This window comes from Paralichthys olivaceus, chromosome 6 (genome assembly GCF_024713975.1).
Source record: "Paralichthys olivaceus isolate ysfri-2021 chromosome 6, ASM2471397v2, whole genome shotgun sequence".
In the NCBI taxonomy this organism is placed as follows: Eukaryota; Metazoa; Chordata; class Actinopteri; order Pleuronectiformes; family Paralichthyidae; genus Paralichthys; species Paralichthys olivaceus.
Window position 1 is genome coordinate 6,957,691 of NC_091098.1, and position 20,538 is coordinate 6,978,228.

At 40.5% G+C, this 20,538-nt stretch overlaps 1 protein-coding gene across 1 annotated transcript in view; it reads right to left on the reverse strand.

Moving 5' to 3' along the window:
• Positions 1-20,327, reverse strand: part of LOC109630998 (plexin-A1-like) — a 281,886-nt gene extending 261,559 nt beyond the window's left edge. The window contains exons 1-2 of the mRNA XM_020089564.2: positions 20,136-20,327; positions 399-466 (exon numbers count right to left, since the gene is read on the reverse strand). The gene's annotated coding sequence lies outside the window, so the exon portion shown is untranslated. The remainder of the gene's footprint in view (positions 1-398; positions 467-20,135) is intronic.
• Between the last annotated feature and the right edge of the window lie 211 nt (positions 20,328-20,538).

Below are 20,538 nucleotides of genomic sequence, written 5' to 3' on the forward strand. Positions count from 1 at the left end.
ACAATCAGGAGACTCAGATCCAGTCATTGACAATAAGATTATGTCTGTAACCCCCTCACACTACACGACCATTTGTTCAGATCAGCTGTGAACCAGTAAGTATCCAACAATTGCGCTGTATGGGCCCTGGAATCGACCTGATCCTACAGTGTGGGTCCAGGCAAAGCAAACATATGCTGACCAGTGACACTGACTTCCTCTGGTCAAAATTCTCAGTAGCCTACAATAAAGTCTAGATGCTAGATGACCTCACTTTTGGGGAGCAGTCATCTTTATATGCAGTCTATGGGAACAGGTTTGAGAAAGAACATAAAGAAACTGCTATTGTGTTATTGCTAAAGAGAATTGATTTTTATCATTGATTTTGTTGTTGATTCATCATATGTCTGTAATATTACCTCTTCTGTTCCTCGATTCCAGCAGCGTCACAGTCTTCATATGCTCTAATGCCAGTGCCAGACCTGGCCTGAGACGACAGAGAGAAAGGAATGAGGAGAGGTACACACAATCGATATACAGTAGATTCCTATGATTAAAAAACTTAAATCCCACAGGTACAGTATTATGATATTTGTGTCATTGTCACAATGTGGAGGAACAACAAGGAAAGGGGTTGGGACAACTTCACACCAGTATGCTCTGTCAGTCAAGGACAGAAGAACTGGACATGTAAAAAGACATTTAGATGTCATCGATACCTACGCATCGGCCGACGCGTGTATCACACAAGAAAATGACTGTTGTCATATGAGCCAATATCCACAGGACGGAGAGCCAACAGTTAGAGAAACACTCTGATCACTGCATCTCTCTTTCTCTCTGTGTACAGCTGTCCATGTGGAGTGAGAGCGTCACCTCTTGCCTCTGCTAACAGACCAGCTTTTCTGTCTGTGTCCTGGCCAAAGTGTTAGCATTTAGCTCATTGATTTCCTCCGGTCAGTGGCTGTGATTAATCCAGAACAGGCAGCCAGCCCTGCATTCTTAACGGATCGTCCTCCACTGCAAGGGGGGGGGGCAAGCAGTCTTGGACAGGGCCGGCTCATTAGAGACATCGACACATTTCCCTCGATCCGACATTCGCTCAATGCCTTTCTCTTTACTTGTTGACAGCAGGGGTGAACTTAGAAGGATGATGTTATAGTTATAAATAAGCTAAATATTTGTTTTTCAGCACAAAAGAATAGCATTTTGAAAAACATTATGAAGCTTGCAATGTCCTGCTGCAGAAAACTAGGTATAGATTACCCACAGTGTAAATGGAGAACAAGACACTTTACTGTGCTCTGAATGGGAGAAGACCTGGACTTCACAAATATTAATTAAGATTAAATAAGAGATTTAATTGGTCATCGGTGAATCCCACTGTTTTTACCCTCTGGCTGTGTTTGGGGCAGAAAGCAATGATAGAAGGAACCTTCCCAAACCAATTATGCAAAAAGATATGTCATATTTCAGTATATATATGAAAAAAACACATTCCCTGTAAAGTTACACGTAACACACAACCACATTTTGTGGACACACACACCTTCCTCATTTGTGGCTAATGTTTCTTACTCACTTTCTACTTTTTTCTTTCCCATCCTTCCCTTCCTGCCTCATTTTTCATGTGCCTCTTCTGGTGTGGTCTGCGTTTCAGACTGTAAGGTCCTGCACAATGATTGATTGTCTATAAGCACAAATAAAAGCTTCAGTGGGAAGAAACCAACAGAAAACTGTATTTCCTACTGTAAGTACTAAATTCAGGATCATATAAACTAAATTTAAGGTGTAAATATTTCAGACTTCAGATTACATATTGAAAAATCTTTCCATGGCTAAAATCAAACTTATTGCGTCAGTCAACTAATTTGCTGCATGATCTCGAACACTCTGTGGTCTGTTTTGTAATATTGTATTCTCTTCTCTCGCCTGTTAAGTAAGAGGAGAATCACTGTTCCCACCGAACTACACATCAGAAATTACTTTCTTTCATTTATTCTCTCAAATGTTTTTCAAACCATTTCACAAATGGTATTCAGGCTCTAAGGTCTCAGAACGGGAGTGTTCCTGAATATAAAGGGCCAAGGTTGCGCAGACAGAGCTAAGACCTTAAGTTTTGAACAGATTTTCTCTGTGCTGCTGGATTCCTTTCAGAGCCTTTCACTTCTGACTACAGATGTTCACAATGATGTGGCTTCACTTATAATGGCAGTCCTTACTCAATAGGGAGTCATTTGACTGAGGCAGAATTTGTAATTTGCAAGTGTGTGTGCTCCCACACAGAACAAGTGCTCTCAGACAGAGGGAGAATGTCAGGGTAAAACTGACAAAAAGATTTGTTTTCTAAGAGACAGAGAAATAAAAACCTCCAGTAAATCGGTGTGCATTAAAAGCTGAGGTTCCCCTCTCGCCTATGCTCGTAAACTTGCAGCATATAGTTGAACATTTACTGGAATTTAAATTGTGAAACCTTGATGGCTGATATAAGATGTTGTCCAGCTCCAGAGTTTGTGCAGCTGTTGTATTTGGAGGTCACATTCAAGGAAACACAATAATCGTTGTAACATACGGACTCTGGACAATGACAGCTGATTCTGCTCTTTGACGGGTGTAGTACGCGCCCACAGATCCTCTGTTCTTCTGGAGTTTGCTTTACGTGAGGGCTTCATAACAGACAATGACTGGCTTCTATTCACACATCAACTCAGGTGTCAATGTGACACCTACGTTGATATGTGAAACTCAAGCTGAACATGCAGTGCTGGAAACATTCATCATCTGGGATGTTAATGCAGATTTCAAGCTAAAATTCCAAATGAATGAATAGTCAAATAATTTGTTTTAAATATTTCTTTTGCTCAAATTGTTCCAATTTTTCAAAGACCAAGGACAAGTGAATCAACTTAAAATGTTGTATTGATGGTCGACACTTGAGACCTTGACTATTCCTTCAGCCCCAAGCATAAATGAGTTTCTCAAAAGGAAATGTGAAAAACAAGTAAAGATACTTTAAAAGGGAAAAGAAAATAACTAATGAAAAATGCCAATTAAAGCAGTTCAATCCAGTACTAATCTATTAAAAAGATGTTTTTAAACACGTTTGGTGCCACATCCTTGTTTTTGATAGAAATTCGGTGCTACCTCTGGCAAAATGATCATTTTTTCATTTATCAATGATAGTTGCAACTTTAGGTCCTCTTCAGTTGATTTGTTACAGTAAAGGCCCAAAGCTCCAATATACAGGATTTTCAAATACTGAACTCTTATTTGATATTCTGACATCCCTCAGCCTGAAGAGCTCACTGCTTGTACCACTATACATTAACATATTCATACCGAGCATTTCAGCGTTCAAGGATGAACTGTGTGGGGACATTCAGATTCAGCCCAGAAAAGAATACACCTGGGGCCAGATGTAAAATGTGTAAGTAAAAATCCTACATACATCACAGGCCTCATGAAATCCAATATTTGTAAGAAACTATGTGACAGAACAGCTTTGGTTAAGAAATGGTACCAGTTAGGAAACTAAGACACAATTACCACAAGATATATTTTTATATACAAGAAACAACAACACAGCTTTGCTGCCAGCATCGCGTCAAGGACGGCACAGTACTTACACTAGCTCTGTACGTTGGCTAAGGATGTAAACTGTGAGGTTTTCATTTCTCCAATATGGAGTAGTGCATTCAATGAAAGATGAATCCACACACACTAGAGGATCTGGATGATTAGAAGGCACAAAACTAAATCAAGTCCAGATTTAAATGTCCTAATTAAATGTTTTTTTTTTCCTTTTGCTAAAGTCTGATGTGTTCGGACTAAAACAGAAAATGTTGAGGGCATGTGTCAAGGCAGCAGCTCATTAAGAAGCCCCACAGCTGACTCAAACCTGGTCTGTGCTAGGGGCTAAAGCTAGGGTTGGTAATATTGGAAAAGCTGGCAAGAGCAGGCTACACTTTTTTAAATATGCATCTGAAACATCCCAACACCCTCTTGTAAAAGCTACAACTTCATAACACATGCACACTCACTGACTGACATCTGCTCAATGCTTGTTTACTAACTGATAACAGGTACACCCACCAACACGTTTATTCCAGTCCTGCGAGGGCCACAGTGCCTGTTTTCAGGTTTTTCAGATGACGATTTATTGATGGGTATCGGGACGTGAGAGGAATTCAACAAATAAGATAATTCGTTTCAGAAACAACTTACCAACCGTGCCTTTAATGGCTTTAGAAAAAAACATGGCTTACATACATAATGATGATTTATTCCGCTAACACATTCTGCTCCGACAGTTCTGCCCCCGCATGCTTTAAAATCTTAATATGACCTTAACTTTACTTTCTGGCTGGAAGCTGACGTTTGCTGGATAAGTACTTCTGCCAACACCTCCTGCCTATTTAAAGCTTGATCAAGAGGAAGTTAATGAACCTGAACTCTCCCCGTGCTACACAGAATGAATGGAAAGCAGTCCTGAGATTTTGGCCTTAGCAAAATCTCTCAGGGAATAAAAAAAATACAAAAATACCCCCTGGGCAGCCCCCTGAATTGTTGCACAAATTAATCCCCCTTTCCAATTCCATCTTTGCCCCCAGCTCCCCTCTCGGAATTATCCCTTTTCAATTATTTCTCCCTCCTTTTTCTAATTTCTAGTCACCATTGGAAATATCAATGGTGATGAGAGTGGAGGGGAGAGAAGAGGAGAAGAGTGAATGTGTTATTAATTGCTCTGATGTGGATTAGATTGCAGGCGCCCAACCCCCCACCACCACCCCTCCGCCCCCCATCCTCCAATCACATTTCAATTAATAACAGTCAGCCTGGCAGTGCCTCAAGATGTGCTGGCAAGATGATTGGCCTGTCAGTCAGGGCTGCTACAGAGCATTTGCAATTTGTCACCAGCTTCCACTTTCTTTCTTTCTCTCGCTCATTCTTGTTTCTATCTCATAATTCGTCTCTCTTGCTCCTCTCATCCCCCACTTCACCCAGGTATTTTTCCCATCCTAAAAAATCATGCCACATTTCATCATTTCATCCATTTATTCATTTTCCCCATGATAGCTTGGTCAGCATTAAAAGGACTGTGTGTTTGAGTGTGTGTGTATCTCTTAAGAGGTTTTTCTCCTGCCTGAGATGGCATGCAACTTAGAAAAAAAAAAAAAAAAAACTGTCGTCCTGCGCCACATTTCAAATGAGAAGGAGGACAACACAGCCATTTTCTATTAAGGTCTGTGTGCTCTCATGATAACCTGCTACCCAGGACTAGCATGCAATAAAAATACACACACAAGCACACTACAGTAATTCCTCGCTTACGTCCCCTCCTCTCGTAGCTATCTTCTCTCCTCACCTGCTCATGCATGCGTTACAGTGGATATAAGGATTAATTGGACCACTATTTGACTCTTTGTTTTGGGCTTTCTGTTTTCATAGCTAAGCCGAATTCCAATAAGTACAAAGCCTCTACACCTAGAAATAAATATCTTAGATATTATCAGAAAGAGAAAATGAGACTTGAAGCTTAACAGGCAGCTTGTCAATGCTTGGTACATATTTACTGACCACCATCAAATAGCTGCAACAGTGAATTGGTTCTCCAGAGGTCTTTACTGCAAGTTTCATACCCTCATAAAGAGACATTACTCTAAAGGAAAGAGTTCAGAGCACACAAACAGTATAAGCCAGTATCCAGTTGAAGTAAGTGATATACTTTATTGTCTCAAAATTGTCATGTATCTGCAAGTTTTATTTTGTACTTGCCAATGTTTCTTATTTCAGAGCACTTCACTCCCTGACTATGTCTGGCTTTCCACCTTTCATTGAGGAACTGCTTTGATTGGTTCCCCCAGTTTCTTGTCACATTTGTGTATTTAGTCTCTGGCAGTGAAAATCACCCAATAATCACTAAATAGTGAGTTTGCCATTTTTACTTTTTTCACCTTAGTGGAGTGAATGCACCATGAACATTAAAACTCAGGTAAAGATCATTTTCACTGTCTATTCTGCAGTGAACTGCGGCGCAACTGCAGCCAGTGTGTCGAGTGTTCAGGGGATGGACAGCGAAGGCTATCAAGATCTACCAGTTGATTGGGATCGACATGAAGGTTACCTCTGCCCTAGAGTGCTAATAATATTAAGCTGTAAGGTATATAAAGCTTTTTTAAGCTGAGGCAAAAAGTGTCTGTTACCACTACATCATTAATATGAAGTTTATGTTAATTGCACAATATAATGGTTCACAATATAATGACTCACAATATAATGGCTCACAAATAATGGTGTTTGACCATCAGGAACAAAATCTACAGAGGAGACGAAAGCTAGTTTTATGGCACAAAGTGCGTGTGCCACTAGACGACCAAAGCAGGCAGAGATATTGTTTTCATTATCTCTCTCATTTACAGTCTTAATGACAGACACACAGAGGGGACCAGTAAAGGGACAGACAGGGCCAGTAAAAACTTAATCTTAACTTAGTTACTTTTGTGCCCCACCAATGTGGGACTCGACAAGGATTTGACTCAGTATTCCTGATGGCCAGTTTGTCAGCTAGGTGGCATTATTAAGTTCAAATCAGGATTATTGAAGTTTCTTGCTTTGGACATTAGCGAGGCTAAATGCATGTGGACAGAAAACAGTTTTTTTTTATTGAAACCGCATGAATGTGTAAATGTTTTGCAGTGCATAAATCAAACCATTCCCACAACTGTGCATGTTGCAAGCACTAAATCAAAATTCAACACAAAATTCACGATGTAACACAAACAGGCACTATCAAACATCAGCAGTGAGTCACACCAAAGACTCTGCAGACCTGAAGTGGTTTATTTAGTATCCTTTGACGTACAAACTGCGGTTCAACTACATTTTCAGGAAAGTGTCAAGGGCAGTGAGTATGTACCAGAGCTGAGTGTGCATGGGTTTGTATGGATGTTTAATTCTCAACAGTCTCTATAGTGAGGCCACGGAGCTGAGGTCAGCCTCGAGGTGACCAACTATTCAGTCATTCAACACCTACACTGCTTAGAGAAATTTAAATGTTGTCACAAGTACTCAAGTTAGTTAGTTCCTTTTTATTTCATGATTTAATGTTTCCATTTATTTGGTTTCCATTTAGTTGAGTAAAAGCAGAGACAGCATGGTTCATGTAGCAGTTTGGAGTGGGACCATTTGTCTGGGTCCCAATATGCATCAGACTCAATAGACTCAGTTTTGGTTGTTCATATTTGACCTGCACTACTCCTGCCTCTGCACCAAGCTAACATACTGGCTGGTTTGTAAATTCAAAGCAAAGACAAATAAATGGGATTTGTATCTGTAACAAAGAAACTAGCCACTCAACATGTTAAGGTAACAGTCATTACTGGGGTTTTGTAACTATTATAACTGAATATCAAATAGTATTTATTTTTCAGTGCAACAATATTTGGCCCAACAAAGAATAGTAATAGACATGCATAGTTAATGAAAATGTCAGATCATCATTTGAAGGGGACAGGAATTGTTAAACGGACGTCTTCAGCCAAGCACCAAAGAATAATTGTCCTTTCTCTACTTTTTCCTCTACATTTGCTCTTTTTCTTTCTGCACAACATGCTTCATTGGAAACAGAGTAATTCCCCTGGTCTTCCATCTATGATCTATACTGCAGAATGACTGGACACAATATCCAGAGGAGCTTTCAACAATCTTTCTCGGTGTAAGGTGTGTGTAAGGATGCATGTTCTTCTGACAGAAAGCAATTTATTTTACTGCCAATATTTGGAACAGTGCTACTTGTCACTGGGTCTCTGCAGACATTTGGGAAAGTCTCCAAAGTATTTCATTAACTGTTACTTATCCCATGGTGCTTTGTTTTGTTTGTGCCTCATGTCAGTGTAGTTCCTGGAGAAAACAGCAAACTAAGCCCGTACCTCTTGACCATTGTGTCAGACGCCATGTAGAACTACTGTGCAATGAGCTCAGGTCAAATATTTCAAGGAAATCAGTGCTGGGTCAGCTGCAGGGGGCTTAGATCAATATCATGTTTATGTAGACTTGCAGCTCCAAAAAAGAAGCAGGTCCCATTTCAGCTTTTTTGAGAGTTAGACAGTTATATCAACCAGAATATTAGACTTTATGCAGACTGAGATCACTGAGCTCCTAACACATCATCTCATATCTGAGAAAGGTTTAGTATGTATATTCTCTACGCAATCAATAATTTGGTGATTGCAAACTTGCTGCGCTCAGCTTTCCATCTCCAATACAGCATCCATGGAGCCCGTGAACATTTCTGACACATAGTTATCCCAGCAGACACGGTTGGGAAATGGATTTTTCACAGATCTCAGGACAGAAACGGCGGAGGAGACAAATCAATCCTTTGTTTTTGCTTATTGGAACAATTGTCTCATTTTTCAGTTGTGACAGATGCGGCATGTTTTCTCCATGGCTGCAAATTGGCTCACGATTCTATTTACAAAGCTTGTATCTTTGTAAATTCACAATCAAGGTGTAAAAACGCAAACCACCCCAAGGTATCCAAACTAATCTTTACTGTTTGTCAAGGAGTGATAACTTCTGGCAGTAGGTTTATTCAAGTTATTCCTCTTATATCTCTTGTTTCATACTAAATAGCTAAATTGGTAATCTGCAACATTCTACTTTAAAGATGGTTTCTGCATCTTTGTTGAAAAGCATTAATGAGTTTATGTTCAAAGTCCTAGTGCACTGACTGGACTCACTCATTAACATTACTGATCAGATAAGTAGCTTCATGCATTGAAGCTTCCATCACTCCAGATAAAAGATGAGCAGTTCATAGTGGTATTGTCTTGTACTGAGTTGAAAAATAAGTTAAAGATTCAGCAACAGACTCCTGAACTAGAACCAACGCTACCATTCTGAATATTGATTTGACTTCTGATGTACATTTGAATTAGGGTGTATCTTGAGGTGTGCATATTTCTGTCCAAACCTTATCCGACTCCTGGAGAGTTGTAACCAAGCCTGACCCATCCAGACATGCACTTTGTTTGGAATGATCAAATAAGACACAAGACCCACACAGTTAATGTAAGTTGAAGCACTAACAGTAAGTGTTACCCTGTGATGCAGTTGTCGTTGCCATGGTCAAAGCTTGTCTCTTACCCTGATTACTTTCATCCGATACAAATCATAAATCAGTTTTGACATAAGAGATGTGACTACAGAGATATGCAGACCTGTGGATCTGAATGTGCTTTGAATCAGTTGACTGGAGCTGCTATGATTCTACATCCACACGGAGCTTCTTAGAAAAAGTTCAAATGTCAGCACGAGTAACGTTATTTTGACATTGTCGGCAAAAAACAGAAGCAGCATGTCCAACAACGCCGCAATTTACACTGAGCCATTAAATGTAAAATCAAAAGCATGAAAGACTAATTTGAAAAGAAGAAAGGAGAGGTTGAAAAAAAGTTTGGCCCTATTCAAGTTCTCTAGCAGAGCAAGGACATCACGTCAAACGTGTTGAGACAGCACAGTGAAACCTGTGCAGGTGGAGAAGTGTTTGTGGATGTGAGCACAGCCAGCTAGAGCACGCAGATCAAAATGTTCCAGCCTCTGGCCGGTCAGAGGTAAATCACAATGACATGTAGTTCTGAAATGATATCTTTTCTCTTCCTTTTTGTCCTTTGTCATAAAGTAATGCCTTCCCTGGTCTTTTACATAATTGGCTAATTTCTTTCATCGCATCACACAGAATCTCATCGCACCAAATGGCTCCATATTAAATGTCTTCCCTGATTTGTATCATGGCTCCTGTTTAATTATACAGTTTGAAGGATCTTCTAAAAAGGAGAGATAAACACCCCTAGTGATTACTTGACCTGGTATCCATTCTCTGATGTGAAGGTCGAAGTTTTTTTTATTTCTAATCTCACTACTGTGTGAGTGTCTGTGGTTGATGCTCTTAATGTCACTGATCATGCAAAAGTCATGTAAAGCAAAAGTAAAATTGAACAGGGTATATGTTGACAGAATAATGAGTAAAATGATTACAAATAGTAAAAAACCACAGCGGATGCACTGATTTAGGGAGAGAAGATACAACTCTGAGCCAGTTTTTTGAAAAGGTTCAACACTTATCTTGAAAATGTGTGGAAATGCTCAGATTGACAAGGCAGATGCACCCCCTCCCCTCCTTAGCTTCCCCATGGAACAGCAAACACACAGCTGAGCTTATGGAAGCAAGAATGTGAGGACAAATGAGAAAAGCCTTGGCCTATCTTCTTTTGGCTGAGTGGCTCTGCACCACCGTCTCTCTCTCCCTCTCACTCCGCTCGCTCTTCTTTCTTTATTAAAACGAAACACATGTAGTGTCGGGGCGTCCAAGTATGAAATTCAATTCTCATCCCCCAAACTGTGTTTTTATTAAAGCCGCTACTATCACGGTGAGCAGACGGGCCCGGACTGCTCAGCTTGGCTCGGCTCAGCTATGTGGGTACATACTGTACAAGGAGGGAGGGGGCAGAGAGCATAATGGAGAGACTGCAGGGAGGAAGAGGACAGAAAGAGAGAGAGAGAGAGACAGAGAGAGAGACAGAGAGAGTACAGTGTGAACAAGGCGGCAAAAGATTGGGGCAGTCGGCGACAGAGAGGCTTAATTTGCCCAAAAGGCGGCTCAGCCTCTTATGCATTTTAACCAGGACGTGCTTGACTTGAGCTCGGGTTAGCGCCCCTCCACGGCCCAGTGCACAGAATCAATTGCACATTGGACAGAGAATTACAATGCAGTCTTGTTTGCACTGTGTATATTATTTTTCCATCACTGTGATAACATTGTCCTCAAAAATGACATAACAGCTTCAAAGCATTCATCAGCAGCTGTGTTCTGACTCGAGAGTTTCTCACATTCAGTAATTAGATGGTTGTTTAAGTTCATTTATGTGACAAACCAAATATGGGAGCCGAGGAATTTATAGATGAACAGGTTTTTTAAAGAAAAGAATAAGAAAATTGTTTATATATATATAATCCAGCATACATAAATTAAATGGTGATGGCTAACCAACCAATAAAAAGCAGTTATGATCCCAAGTGACAGAACACGAGTAGCTTGATAAATACCAAGGGTTGAAAGAGGAGATGTGGAACGTGAAGGGAACAGTGGTGTCAGTGGTAATGGCAGCACAACAACCTCAAAGATCTGTGTCCAGAGGAACGCTGTGTAGAACCCACAGGCTCCCAGGCCTCTGATCATCAAACCTTCAGGCTATGATATAAAGCTTTTCTTATCACACATTCTAAATACCCATTCAAGTAAGCTTGTACATTTCACCAAGCTAACATAAATTAGTTAAAGGAAAATGTGTAGTGAACGCATGCAGTGAACGTTATGTCATATCGCAATATTGTAAGCATATTGCCATGGTGGAATTTGGACTGAAAGAATTGTTGTGCTTTAGTACAGCTTCACAGATCCTCATTTATGCAGCTATTCGCAGCACTTTTCATGTGCATGGCTGAGCGCAACACTATGAATTTCTTCCTAGAGAGAATGTCTGACAAGGTGTGCCATTAACCCCATTTTTAAACAGTATGTCGTCTTCCTCCTGTCCATGACGGTTGCTTTTTTTACTCCACCTTCAAGTGTAACCGTTCGGATCAGGTAGAAACGCTTTACTTCCAGCATGGTTGGACATCGTGTCTTACAAACTAATTCTGACGGACCATAAAGTGGTCCCTTAGCTGCTGCTAGTGTTGCTGCTGCTCTGCTCCCATGCTATTTTCACTGCAAAGCTGTGTAGACAGTACTGGATGAAGATAACTGTTCACAAATAGGGATTTTTTTCTCGGCTAGTCATTGTAAACTTGCAAATACACTCTCATCCATTGAAAAATGGAATACTAAAACACCAATGTAATTCTGATATGGTAATAATAATACTCTAATTGTAAAAACGGTTGTGATATGCTCCGTCATGTTTCAGTAAGTGGAATCTGTTTACACACAATCTGTACGGACAGAGTATTTTCTACTCTCATTCCATTAACTGCACTCGATGCTATCAATTCAAACCATGTTTCTGTTTGTTTCTCTGAATAATTTCACCCACAGTTCAACATGTTGGGTTGTGTTATGAGGCCTGAACCCACGAAATAATCAGAATTGTCAAACACAAGACCACTTTTAAATCTTTCTGTCATGACTCTCCTCCTCCTCCTTCCCAACAGTAAATACACAGTTGGGGTCAGTTGACCCTGTCGATGCCTCAGAGAAAACAATGAATTGTGGCTAAACATTTCTGACAGGCCTGCCCTTTTTACACGAGGAAGACGAGGAGGAGGAGGGTGAACGGGACCGCTTGCTGGGGGGTTGTGTTCTGTGGTGGTGGTGGCGGTGGGGTGATGTCATAAGGAACAATACAAACAAGAGAGGAGGAAGTCAGGAGGACGAGGAGGAGAGAAAGTGAGGAGACAGCAGTGTGGCTGGCTGGCTGTATCGTTGGTTCAAGGCTCACAGGTTGACAGGCTGAATGGCTGACAGACTGGATTTCTGACCAACAGGCTTGTTTGTTGTTTTGGTGACTGGCTGCATGGTGGGCTGACAGGCTGACAGGCTTCCTGACGGGTGGAAACTGGCTAGTTGGCTGTCTGTGCATTCATTATTCATCGTCTGTATCTGATGATGTGGGTCAAGCTCAGTTCCAGCCAGCTGGGGCTGCAGACAGGCAGACAGGCTCTGCAGAGAGCAAGGCCTTTAAGCTACAGCCTGCAGCAATACAGCACCGGCTGCAGCCACAGCAGAATCCTAATATGATGTAGTTTACAACTGTTTGTTCTTGGTTTGTTTGTTCAAAATTAAATTAGGTTTATATTAAAGGAGAGGATAATGGAAGAGAAAGAGACAAAAAATACCTGAGGCTTCATTTGTAACTGTTGCATACACGTCTCTCAGACCTGATTTTGTGCATATGTTACTTCTCACAGAAATGTTGGGATCCATAAAAACACATACAAACGAATTGTACACGAACTTTAACCTATGTGTACAAACAGTTTGGAGATGGGAAAGTTGAGATGGTGATAGTGGAGTGAATTTGAAGCAGGATTATTGATCCAATTCATCATTAACACTTAAACCAACAGCGTTATTTGTGCTCGTGCAACATAATTGAAACTTCAATTGAAAAAGATATGACAACTGAAAGCAATTTACTGTAACATTGCAGTTACAGAACTGTGATGAATCGATTTTAATAATGTCTTCTATAACATTTGTCTGTAAAATCACTGCAGTGAACGTGTCTGTGCTGTCAGCTGCATCGAGCACACTGGAGAGTCACGATAAATAAACTGCGTTCACCTTTAACCTTAATTTCCAAATGGTGTCCCAGATTTGAGGTTAGGAGCCCACTCGGTCCAATTGCTGTAAAAATAAATACTGCACTGACACTTTTGCGTAATGCTGCGTGATGGATGCACTGGCACTGATAGAGAAGTACGCGGAGAGAAGGATGAGGAGGAAACGAGTGTTTAGCGACTTTGTGGATTTCCTGGCACTGAATCTTTGTGCTGAACTGAGTCCAGCAATACAGAGACCGATTCAACAGAAATGAACCATTGCAGTGCAAACAGTACTCACCACTCTGGGTTCATTAGCTGGCAGGTATGTAATATGATGTTAGCACTGTTTACTTTTCACTGTTCTCCTTAAAGCCCCTTTTAGGAATAAAATGTTTCTGTTCAATTTTATAGATAAAGGATATTGCATATAATTTAACAATCCTGCAGTTTTGGATGATTACACTACGTACAGGTGATACAAGTCGCCTTACATTCTGACGATGAGAAAAAAAAAAGTCTCCTTTTAATCTGACCACTTTTTTTTTTTTAAATCTATGCACTGTCCTCTCTCATCACTTTACCAGTCAGTGTATTTTCTTTATTAGTGGCATCGCTGCTGTGGCCACTTAACTGGTCTTTCTTCACCTCCACCCCACCACCAAGCTCTTCGATGTTGGCACCCTTAGAGTTTGTCCTCGCCTATTTTTGGATATGCTATTTTCTGCCTACTAAAAGTGCATGTATACTTTTAGTATGAATCCTACCCACCGTTTTTATAAATGAGTCCTCTCGTCACAGAACATAACGCAGATTCAACTACCAATGAATTACTTAGATTTAAAAGTAATACCTTCACATTTTGGGTAATATGCTCATTTTTCCTGTCATATAGTAGACAAGTACTGCATACTGTGTTAACGTCTCATGCATCAACTCTTCATTGAATTCTGTAATGGGTGTCACCGTTGCCAAGACATGTGTGCTGAAGTCTATTTGTGTCAAGCAAGTAAAGCAACTATGAGCTACACAAAAGACAGAAGTTAAAAGAGCTAATGCGGAAAACCCAAGAATAATCAGTTGTTCAGGGAAGTTAATGGAATTTCTTTGCTCTTTTACAATAACATTTATGGAAGGAAAGGACCAGGTTATGTCTGCCGGCCAGGAAGACAGGCAACAAAAGACTTTTTGACAAAAATGGCTCTTTTGAAAAGAACTGAGTTGTCATAGTGCTGACAAGTTGAGAACTAGACCCCTTCCCCAATATGAAAAACACATAATCAATCAGAAAGGTAATGCCAAGCCAAAAGATCTGTAAAATGAAACTATACAGTTATATCTTTCATCTTATGTGAAATATAATATTGTTGGGCACAAAGAATTTGGAGACAATTCATTTCTCTTCTTTAAGGACTGCACGGAAAGCTTTCCTGGATAGAGCCCATTGCTTTCCTTGTTAACCTTGTGACTTTCTGAATTAAGTTACTCATGGCTGCCTCTGGTCTCTTTTCAGTCGTTGTCATTGCCTGTTATGATGATACATCTGTAGCTGTGAGCTCACACTGACTTGAGTCCTCAGAAAATACTTTGTTAGGCTTGGTCCAGAATTCAATCTTTAAACCTTAATTTTCTTTTCTAATCTACTGCAACAATCTTTTTTTATTACACGAGTGCAGTGCTTGTTCCAAACATGTCTATGAAACCATGAAACTGGGTTTCTTTGTGTCTGTCCCTCCTGTTTACAACCAAACTTCATTTCTTTCCCTGCTATATCTGCTAGTGGAAGCACGGTTATGGTATATAAACAAATATAATAAAAAAATTGGGTGTTATCATAAAACAAAATGCTTTTGTTTCCAAGTTGAATCTGCTCTATTCAACCTGGATGTAAATACTTAACGCCTAGAATTTATTTACCTCTTCCTCTCTAAACCATCTTCCTGACTATGCATTCTTGGCAGCTGAAATTCTCCCATCCCTCTCCGCCATCCTGCATTTATTCAATGTGAAGTGAGGAGTAGTGATGGAGATATCCCCCATGGCGAGATGGTGATGGCTGTGATTAACACCCAAGAGATGGAGGGCTGGAAGAAGAACACAGGAGAGGAATACTGTAGGGGGATGTTGTAGAAGAAAAAACATTGGAAGAGTAAAACATGAGAAGAGAGAAGATACGGGGTGAAATGAGGGCATTGCCGGGACCGAAAGGGAAATGAGATTAACATGGGGTGTGGATGAATAAAAAGAGGAGAGCTAGAAAGGAGATGAAAGGGTCAAAAGACACGTGCAACGGTCCAAAAGTCAGAAACAGTGGGACCCCATGAAGAGCTGAATTTCAAAAGTTTGATGTACTTGTCAATCTCTGAGACATGCCCCTAAATACATCAAGCTGCCATTTAGAACTCATTTTATTCTCAGTTGTAAAATACTTGATAGTTGCTCAAACCAGGCACACACAAAAAGTGACATTTTGAGAGGCAAGAAATTCATAAAAGAAAAGGGAGAAACTATTTGGATGATATTCTTACCATTTACCCCATATACAGCTGGTTGGCTGAAAGTCCCTCAACTAAAATCAGGATTAATATGAAACATTTTCAAGACATTTATTCCCACTAAAGGACGACCCCTGATTAGTTTGTTGATCCCTGAGATCATGTGGTGGCATATTGGTGATGGTGAACATTATAAACATTATGAACATATTTTCCTCGCAATACCAGCCTGCCAACATTATCATTGCGTTAGCATGCTGATGTTGGCTTTCACATTACAACCAACTGTACCCAACAGATCCACCAGTGTGGCTGTATTTACTCTAAAACAATATTTATTCCTCACACAGTTGGTTAGTGGGAGTTGTGTGGACTCAGTTGTGAAGTGTTTTTATTTTCTTACGTCTGTGGTATGATGTGGGAAACTTCCTTTGCTTGATTTTATGAGGCTAGTCAGTGTGATCACCATTGTCATAGTTTCATTTCTGGTGATAGAGGGTTGATCACATTGAGCTTCAAGTTTTAGAGGGGAAATGGCTTTGCTAGTTTAGTGTTACTCAGAAAGGGGAAGCTTAGCCTTTCTTGGACTACATTGTATTCACTCTGACAGTGAAATTCAGGGTTTTAGTCAGTGATGCTCGGATCATTTTCTTGAGGTCAATGTTAAGAAAACGAAACAGATGATCATAGATTTTAGACAATAATTCCTTCCACCAGGACTGAAGGTGGATTAGTTGAGGGAGAGTGTCTGCAGCACATTTTTATGATGTCTGGTTATTTGGATTATATTGTACTCTTAATGTGTACACTGTACTCTATTCTCTGTATATCTCTGTGTTAGGTACATTTTAAATGAAACTGGATGTGATATGTTAAGATTGTATATCTTACTCAAAGCATTCTCTTTTTGCACATTTTATATTGTTGGTAGTTCTATTGCTTCAGATGGATATTTGTGTGTGCATGCATGGTATCCCTCTGTGTTTTAACTGAGACGTGTATGACCACATGAATTTCCCCTTGAGGGATGATATAGTTTACCTTGACCTTGAACCCGAGAGCTGTGCTTAGTGTGAATGAAAACTACCATATTCTCTGATGCTAAAGGGACACTGGTGGTTCAGAGAGAAGATGGAGAATAGATTCTGCTGCAATGTTTCTAAGCAGCATTAACTCCTCACTATTTTTCACGGCCACTGGTTTCCTTGATATGACTGTATCATAAGTAAGGCTCTGGAGCTGCCTGTCGGTGCGAGAGTGCTCCGTCTCCCCTGTCTCCCATCCAGCTCCAGGAAAATGCCAGGTTGAGTTTTCAGCTTGAGTGAATGGGATATGCACTGTGCAACCATCAGTGTCAGCAGAGTACAGTACCTGAAGCAGCCCCAGTCAAAATGCTGACAGGCTGGAGAGATGGGAGATGGGAAAAGGAATCAACCTGCAGTCAAACCAGCAATCCAGCCAGCCAGCCAGTCAGTTAACATTAAGTGCACATAAATGCCATTAAAAAGAGATTTTGATGGGACATTTTTTTCTAATGTATTTCTTCCAATTGCTTGATTGGTGGCCAATTTGTAAAATATAAGCTTGGATGTTGACAGACCTTTAGTATTTTACCAGAGGCTAAAATATAACTTTAATCACAGTCCTGTCTGTTGAGTAGGTGACTGACAGTACAGAGGGAATTTTGCAACCCGACTTTGATTTCAATTTATTTTGATTAAACTGTATTAGTTTTGAACACATTTTTTTATGATTAGCTGAAAAGGTGTATTGGACTTACACACATACATACCACACACATACCACACAGTTATAAAACAGAATTACACACTGTGTCTACACGGGAGGTTTAGCGTGAGCAGCATGTTAGCAGAGCAGCTCCACTGCTCCACGTGTGTCCACACAGGATGCATTCAGGCACAGTATTGATTGAAGGTCACCTGTGCTTCGGCAGCAAACTAAGCCCAACACACACTTCATGGGTGTTAAAACAGGAAACAAGAAAATACATTTAAGCCTAAAAATAACATATCGTTGATGAGAATTCAAACTGTGACAGTCTGCCACACTTCATTCCCACCAACAACCAAAAACAAGAAAAAACTAAATCACATGAATAAAAGCTTTACTAAACTTAACACGAAATAACAATTTCAATGCAAATACTCCAACTCCAATCACATCATCAACCATCCCCATCGCAGGGGCCTGGGACGCCATCACTGCCTGATGTGCTTGGCATGAAGTCAAACAAACCCAGATGTATCCCCCTGCTTTCAAATGTATCCTGTGTGTCATCAGGTCCTTCATTGATGGAATCACTGACACGTTCGTCCCTTCACACAGAATTGTTTTGCTGCACCTCCCAGTGTCTGAATCCTTTCTCCTGAAGTGCAGCCCAACTTTCGACTGTTTTCGCTTTAGGCGCTTGTTGTCGTGGCGACTCGAGATTGAGTTAGCTACGAGCTAACTGTAGACTAACTTCACATGCTGCCAGAGGCATGTAGAGTGTGTATTGCCAGTGCCTGACGGAATTAAACGTCATGTTAACTCGGCAGGTGTAAGGATGTTTACGTTGCCTGTAACTATTTCAGTACAGAGCTCAGGCACTGAAATGAGACACCATAATCTACTTTGTGATTCGGACCGGTAGGCTCAGGCCTTGTAGGAATTTTGGCATCAGATTTCAGAACAAAACCCTACAGAACTTTATAGAGTCCCATTATTTCAGAGAGCAAGTAGAAAATTTTGGCAATCACTATTAATTAAACATGCAACAAGTCAGAGAAAAATTCAGCTTTCATTTGAAATCTGCCATAATTGTGTGAACTTGTCGTATATCATTTTCCTTCATGGAGATTGAGTCAGTTTTTCTTTATCTGTGGAAATAACCTGCTTTAGAGTCAGTGAATCATCATAAAGACACTTGCTGACAAATGCATGACAAGATAATTAACTGATCTACAGAGCAGAGTTGTCTCCATATGAAGTCATGTTCATGTTCTGTGTCTGACTGTGTGTTTGCTGCTCAAATGAGATGACTGAGCTTTTTCCTCAGGTCGCTTATCCCAGTTTTACTTGTGAGAAAAAGCACATCCTGTGTCCAAAGACAGTTTCTGCAGAGGCAGTGATTTTCTATCCAACTGCTGTTACTCATCTTTGTCCTCCCAAATACAGTAAATCATTAAAATGTAGTCTTCAAGAATGTCTCATATTCTCCCTCCTTTTAAAAGTTTCCTCTTTCCTGCTTTTTCTCTCTTCCCTTTACATCCTCCTCTTTTCTTCCTTTCTCCCTCAGAACGTTGCCTCCTTCTACCAAAACAATAACAGCAAGCTTAGTGATGCACCTCGCTGACCAGCTCACACGCTAGAAGGAACTGAATCCCACAGCTCAACACCAGCAGATAATCCTCTCCGCAAAGCCAGCCCTCGCCTTTCGGAACAGTGCTCTCTTTACACCAGAGTGACCCGAACTTGGTGCAGGAAAAGGCTGAGAGAAGGGGAAGATAGAGAAAGACAGAGGCAGAATGGAGCAAGTTCAGAGACTTTTTTAAGAAGGGTCAGAAGATTTTGGAAGTCAAATGCCAAGAACAGGTCTAAAGTTTCCATCCGAACACCCTTCAGCCAACTTATTTTCAGACTATCAGTTTATAAGTGTCAGATCAGAGCTGTGGGACATTGCTGCCAAAAATCACAGGATTCGCAACCTTACAAATATGTTGGCAAATCTTGGAAAAGTGAGAACTGCAAATCAACACTTAAAAAATCTAAAAAGCAGTATAAGTGCAGGTGTACATCCACAAAAATTCAAAACAACGATCTGCCCGATCAAGTTTCTGAACTTTTTTCCAATGTACGTGCAGCAGTTTTTCACAACACCATTTCCAAGGTTTCAAACCTGGAAAACAAATGATGCACTGGGAGAACAGTGACACATGTGAAACTCTTAAAAAATGTTTTGGAGGAACTCTTGAAAAATGCTGCAGTATTAAACAAGGGAAATTCCAACACAAAATAATGAAGAGATTTGAATGTTTTTTTCAGCCTCTTTCAGCCAGGCTTCAAAACCTCCAACACAGCGTTTCAACCCTTCATAGGATTTTTTTATGTGTCAGAATATATCTTGAAAGATCTCCCACAGAAACTGTTGGTATATTAATTTAAATATAATACACAAAAAGAACTATTAATATATTTTCCTTATCCTCATTTATCCCTACAGTTGGTTCTCATTTACTGCTGCTGCTGGCTGCTTGTGCTCTGTCCCAGTCGTGATTCTGACATAAATAGGAAAATGTTTCATGTGATAAACTCGCTGCCGTTACTGAGGGTTCTTACCTCCGGTCTTTGTCTGGAGAGATCTTCCTCATATTTCTTTTTTCTCTCTGCTCTTCGATCCAAACCCTCCGACAGAGCTACATGGTTCTTCTCTCACGCTGCTGCAACTTCAGCTAAGCAGAATATTAAGAGCTGAATCAATAGTGAAGCATACAGGCCACATTGCGGCTGCTGCACTATTAACTGAGGGTTCAAACCTGCGTTCTGGAGCCACAGCAGGGGTTCTCACTCGGTTACTGATTACGAGCACCTGCTGTGACATCACTGATGTGACATCACTGGGGCGTGGCCAGACGTGGACCCTGCCTCCAGGTTGCAGCCCTCAAACAGAACAGGTTATTCTTATTGGCTATTTTACATATTTGCTTGTCCTTGTTGGTTATTGGTGACGTAATCACTTGAG